Here is a 6,462-nt window from a genome sequence, read left to right on the forward strand (position 1 = left end):
CAACCCGTAATTGCAACGACCCAATTGCAATAGTAGAGCTCTACCAATTGAGCTATATCCCTCGAGCAAAGTTGGAGCATGCATGAAAAAGTCAAATTAGTCTTTTATTCTTTTCCTTGGCGCAGTTGGGCCATCCTGAATTTAAAACTAAGACCTCACCCATGATGTAAATCATCACACCTACGGTCCATCCAATTGGGAGAGAATCAATAGTTTCCTTTTCAGGAATGATTTATCCTTTCGAACGCAACATACGACTATCCATTGTAATGCGCTCTCCAAGTGTGCTTGTTCTTCTTTCTTCCTTACCATGGTAAGTCTTTGTTCAATAAGACTGATGAGAAGAAAAAAGAAGGTATTAAGAGACACTTTAAAATCCTTTTTCAAACATGCGCCCATTTCAAGTTAATAGATAGATAAATAGTTATATCCCATTACACTAATTGTGGGTTATAAATCAAAAAGTTTTTAAAGCAAATCATTATATTCTTCTTATGACTAGATCCAATCTCCAGGTCGCTACAAATATGGAAATATAATTTTATGTTCTTCCTTTCATAAAGGAAGGATTAGGAAAATCCTATTGATTGCAATTTTCTCCAAACCCCGGGGAAAAGTATGAAATGAAAAAGGCTTGAATGGTACGACCCATATGTCACCCTAGAATAAAAAGGGTTATCTCGTAGTTCTTGGTATGTGAAGATACGTTGTTAGGTGCTCCGTTTTCTTTTCCCATTGAGGTCGAACCTAAACTTATGCTCTAGAGATAGTTGTCCATATATAGATAAGGGATGTATGAATTCTCGAGAGGAGAAGAGTCGTGATGGTCCTCCGTAGATCGCCTGAATCCCACAAGTGAATAAAAAGTTGGATCTACATTGGATCTCACCTGAATTGCCCCATCTATCTTTTTAATTAGAGGTTTGGTTTCAAACTGCAATTTGAATATGAAAAGTACGCCATGGTAATGTGCCTTGGATGATCCACTTCTTAGGGTTAGACACGATGAGCAAATTGAACTATCTATGTGGTTGAGATCCCTCATAGTCCAGGCACAACGATGCAATTATCATAGGCAAGCTCTACCGCTGAGCTAATAGCCCGTTGAGGGGGGCCTCCCACTGGGGCCCACTATGCCAAAAGCGAGAGAAACCACATCCCTCGCTTTCCTTTTTTTTTTCTTCCCATGTCGACCCTTACTTAGGATGACAAAGAGAAAAATGAGCTCTTATCAACTTGTTCCGACTTAGGATAATAAGCTCATGAGCTTAGTCTCACTTTACAATCGAGAAACGAAAGAAGACTTCCATCTAAAAATTAGACTCAGACGTAGTTTACTTCTTTATTGGGGTGTGAAGTAGTGTGAAACCAAACTACCCAAAAAGCATTAGCTCTCACTGAAAAGGAGGTGAGCTAGTCCTATTTTCCAGTATGGCTACCTTGTTACAACTTCACTCCAGTCACTAGACCTGCCTTTGGCATCTTTCTCCTTGCGGTTAAGGTAATGACTTCGAACATTGCCAGCTTCCATAGTGAGACGGGCAATCTGTACAAGGCTCGATAATTCACTCAAGTGATAGCGAATGATAAGGACATCGAAAGCATAACCAAGGAAGGAAGCATATAGGATATTCAAGGTCTTGAAACGCAAATGATAAAAGCAAGATCAAAGAAGGAAAATAGGCTCTAAATAACTTAATAGCTACTTTATTTGAAGCAAGTCTAACTCATGAAGAATTGAGGCCCAAGATAGTAAATTGCTTAATCTAAATTGAAGAACTTATAAGGAATAAAGGCTTCATCTATGAGTTATCAAATTTTAATATTAGTTTTAATTGAAGTAGTAGACTAAATTAGTAAGAACATTATAATTGTTAAAACTTGAGTTGGGTCAAATTTAGAGAACTTGTTAGATGGTGCCACTATAAAAGGCAAACCCTTAGCTTATGTAAAACAAATTTTGAACATATTGTTATTTTGTGAGGCTTTGCTCTCTAGAGTTCTTGAAAGAATTCACTTTGAACTTATCAAGGGTTGTTGATCTTTGTGGCATTCTTTTCAGCTTATCAATCTCTAGATTGTGGCGCCATTATGTTCTTGGTTCATTTGCAGAATTATAATTTCAAGTTTCCTTTACATCAAACCCTAATACACAAATTTTACCACTTTTCGTGTTCAGTAACCTGCGCTCCAATCTCAAGTTTTACATGTCTTTTTTGGTTATTCAATAGCCTAATTTTAATTTTAGAACGTCTTCTTTCACCTCATTTTGGAATAGCTTGATTTTGAGCTTCGTAGCTTCAGTTATCGTGTTCTCTAGCAAAACGTGATTTTGGCTCCAAATTGTAAGTTTTCATCCTAGAACAATCCTAAACATTATTCATGACAAAGAGTATCATATCACAAGGCATGTATATACATATATCATATCATAACAAACACAACTCACGTGTTAAACACCCAAATGCAATGCTTATATGTCAAAGCACATGATTCTGAAATTTCAAAACCCCATCTCGAGAGGCGTAAATCATAAATGTATCGTCTCTCCCAGACCAATATTAATTACCGAGGTACCACCTATCACAGATCAACACGATTTACCATAGTGTAGTCTCTCACATCACATACCATTTCTAATTACCGAGGTGCCACATATCACATATCAGCACGATTTACTAGAGTGTAGTCTATCACAGACTTACACGACTCCAAAATTCTTGTAAGGATAAGGTGGACCTATCAAGTCATAGAACTACCCCATGACATATCACGGTCACCACTAACTATGAAATGCATGAGCATACTATAACTCTTTCACATCAATTATTATGTAAATGCATCTATTAAAAGACTCTTTTTTTAATACTCATTAAACACTGATAGTTTTAAATACTTTTTCACAGAGTATACTCAAGATATATTCTCATCAATAAAATTCATAACATGTAGCAACACATATTAACAGTCATGAATGCATAATCACATCAACATTAACCAACACATATTCACACATATAAGGTCCCTATGTGCAAACTAAAAATTTGGAAGGAGCTCTTACCTCGATAATAGCTTTCTCAACAATTATTGTTACCACAGTCAAACACAACAAAAATCTCGCTCGTGTTAACACCTTCAATCAAATAGTATTTGATTTAGTCAAATTAATCCCTGAGACTTTAACTACCTTACAATCTCGTTATCATTCCTAATCCTCTTAGAGTATATTTTACTAAACGATTTTGAAACAAGTAAGGACTAATACTATTATTAATCACAATACACATTTTCAATTTATTTCTCATAACGAAACATAATTAATTTCAAATCTTTCATTTGATCACAACTCTAAACTTTTAAAAATGATTTTTTTTTCAAACCTTTTCTCAAATAGGTTCACAAGATTTTCATTTATCAAATTGTCAAGTTTAACTCTTAAAATTAAACATTTTTCCAACTCTTGATATCCTTGAAAATTCACAATCATAAAACTATATATTTTTTTACTCAACTAAATCATTACAACTAGCATAAATATTTCAGAGTTCTCCCTACCGCTAACTTGGTGTCAACGATATTGATTCTTTTTTCGAGACTCAAGGAGCTAACTATATAAACATAAAAACTTATAAAAAATATTTCACCACCAAAATTTATCCAACAACATCATAATCTCAAAATTGAATCCTTTTCACACATAAAACCTTTAAAACCAATTGATCTACAATATTTATTTAAAACTAAATAAAAACGAATATTTTCTAATCCACACATACACACAATCGACAATTCAAAGCTTTTTGGAAGAAAATCATTTTATCTTTCAAGTTATATCATTCAACCATTAGAGCAAAAAAATTTGAGTTAATAAAGTACTATAAACTTATTCTTTAAGCTCAGTCCAAGAGTAATTAAAAAGTGTAACATTTTTAACTCCAAACATATTATTTCACAATCTAACTCTTAGCTCAAACTCATCAACTTAGTTAAAATTTGAACTTTTTCACAACTTTAACAACTCTAAATTTTCTTGTAATGTTTTAACTTCGGTTTAAACTCATTTATTTAAAAATAACTCATTACATTATCAAACACATCCGAAAATCAATTTGATTTTTTTACATTACAACACATAAGTTTAAGCCTCGTAATTTTTTTTTTTGGGTTTAGTTTAAGTTTTTTGTTATTCAATTTACTAACACTTATAAGTCCACATTTAAAACAAAGTAACGAGTAACATAAATAAATATCTCCTTCTATCTAAAAGGGTGTTCACGACTTTGAAAGGAAGAGGGAGGAGTTTGTGTTTCTCATCTCATTTAAAATAACAACAACACAAGTATGAAGAAGTATTAATAACACAAGAAGAAAAATCACTTATTTATGGATAAGAAATTTTGAAACAAAAACACTAAAAAAATAAATTTCATCACTTCTATCCAACACAAACACCAAAAAGAAGAACACATGACCCTTTTTTTTTATAATCTATCAAAAATCATGGAGATCAATTGATTTCTTAAGAAGAAAGTTGAAAATTTACCCATCTTCCCCGATGATTCAACCTAGCATAAGAAAAGGAGAAGGAAAGTGGAACTCGCCGATCCAAGAACACCACTAGCTTCACAAGACCAAGTTCTAACTTTCTCATTTTGGTCAATTCTCCAAAAGACCTCTCAACCTCTCTCAAAATCACTTGGTAGCTCACTAACTTTAGAGCACCAACACTTTATAAATAAAGGAAAAGGAAAAATGAAAACCTGAAGTGTGGAAAACAGAAGGATGGTTGTGGGTTTCATAAGAAATAGGTAGGACAATTTTTTTTTCTTAACTTACCAAAACAAATATTTTTATAATTAAAATGTCTAGATATTTTACTAAAACCATCATTACATCATCTAATAACTCTTACGCACATCACATCACTCACATCTAGTACTATTTTAGTAAAAATATATACTTTCCTTGCAACTCCAACAACACATAAATTTATCTGTAAGGCATAACCTCATAAATTTTCTATCGATAATAAAATTATCCATACTTATATAAGTTACTACTCGACGAATAACTTTAATCGGGTCTTTGAAATATAATTTTTGTACTTAACTTCCTAAAATAAGAATTTGGGTGATCGACTAAGCTGCGCGTTTAGTATAAAATACATTCAAATTACAAAAATTAGGGTTTAAAAACTAGGGTTCTTACAAAATGTATCAACACACTCAAAAGTATGAAGCTCGAATTTGGAGATTTGAAGCTGAATTGTGCATGATAAAAAAAGAGCCTTAAGATTAACTTGAAAATAAAACAAGTGATTGATGATTTGTAGCTTAGACTCTTGCGCTTCATTTTCAACATCCCTTCCTATTATAGATGACGAGAGATTTAGTTTGCTGATGGAGAAAGAGCTATTGGATACAAGAATCCATAAAACAATCTTCTAGATGTGGTGTCTTCATGTTTTAGTATAGTTGAAAGATAACGTTTTTTTTTTCTAGAGAAGAATGTTCTTTTGCTTTTTGTGACAAAAAAGGTAGCTTATGTAAGTACAGAGGTACGCCTAAGAGGGGGGGGGGGGGGTGAATTAGGTGTTAGGATGTTTTCTGGTTTTTAGAGACTTAGTGGATAATTTGTGTTTAGGATTGATGTATGTAAAAATATAAATGACAGAAAAATAAAGAACACAATAGAATTATCCTGGTTCCCCTTATGACCAATGGTACATCCAGTCCTCTTGCACACCACAAGAGATTAATCCACTTATTGTCAGAAAATGTACAATTCCTACCTTGGAATTTCTGCTACAAACTTCTAACAATACTTCTAGATAGCACACCACTATCTTAGATTAAGCTACTTTAAGAAAGTACTACTTTCTTTTACAAGTGATACAATATGATTTGGAATAAGGATGTAAGAGAGGTATAATGATTTCAATCCAAATCCAATAATACTTCAAGTACTTTGAGAACCTTTCTGAATGATATGAAAATGAAATGCAAGTACTTTGTAAAAATCAGAATTTTGTTCAAAGTTGTTCAAGGTTTGATTCAAAGGATTGTGTCTTTTTTATATGAAGTTATGGTGTATTTATACTCCATAAACATCGCTTCATATTCGTGGCCATTGATCCAAGAGGTTTGATGAACAAATACAATGATCTAGAACCATTTCAGATCTGAAAAATTGTATTGCTTCCAGTTGTATTCGAATACATGATGTATGTATTCGAATACACCTCTTTGTAACGTTCAGACTTATTCAAAATTTGCACCTTGTATTCAAATACATTCTTCTTGTAGTCGAATACAAATTCGTGATTTTTGCCACTAACTTGCTTTGTATTCGACTACAGCAAGTCGTAGTCGAATAAAGATGCAAAGGTTTTAGCTACTGTCTTCCTTTGTATTCGATTACAGAAGGTCGTAGTGGAATACATATGCAAAGGTTTTAGCTACT

The 6,462-nt window shown here is 33.0% G+C and overlaps 1 pseudogene; it reads right to left on the reverse strand.

The window, feature by feature from the left end:
- Positions 1 to 555: 555 nt before the first annotated feature.
- Positions 556 to 4,651, reverse strand: LOC113783917 (uncharacterized; annotated as a pseudogene).
- Positions 4,652 to 6,462: the final 1,811 nt, after the last annotated feature.

The sequence above is a fragment of the Cicer arietinum genome, chromosome 2 (assembly GCF_000331145.2).
Source record: "Cicer arietinum cultivar CDC Frontier isolate Library 1 chromosome 2, Cicar.CDCFrontier_v2.0, whole genome shotgun sequence".
NCBI lineage: Eukaryota > Viridiplantae > Streptophyta > Magnoliopsida > Fabales > Fabaceae > Cicer > Cicer arietinum.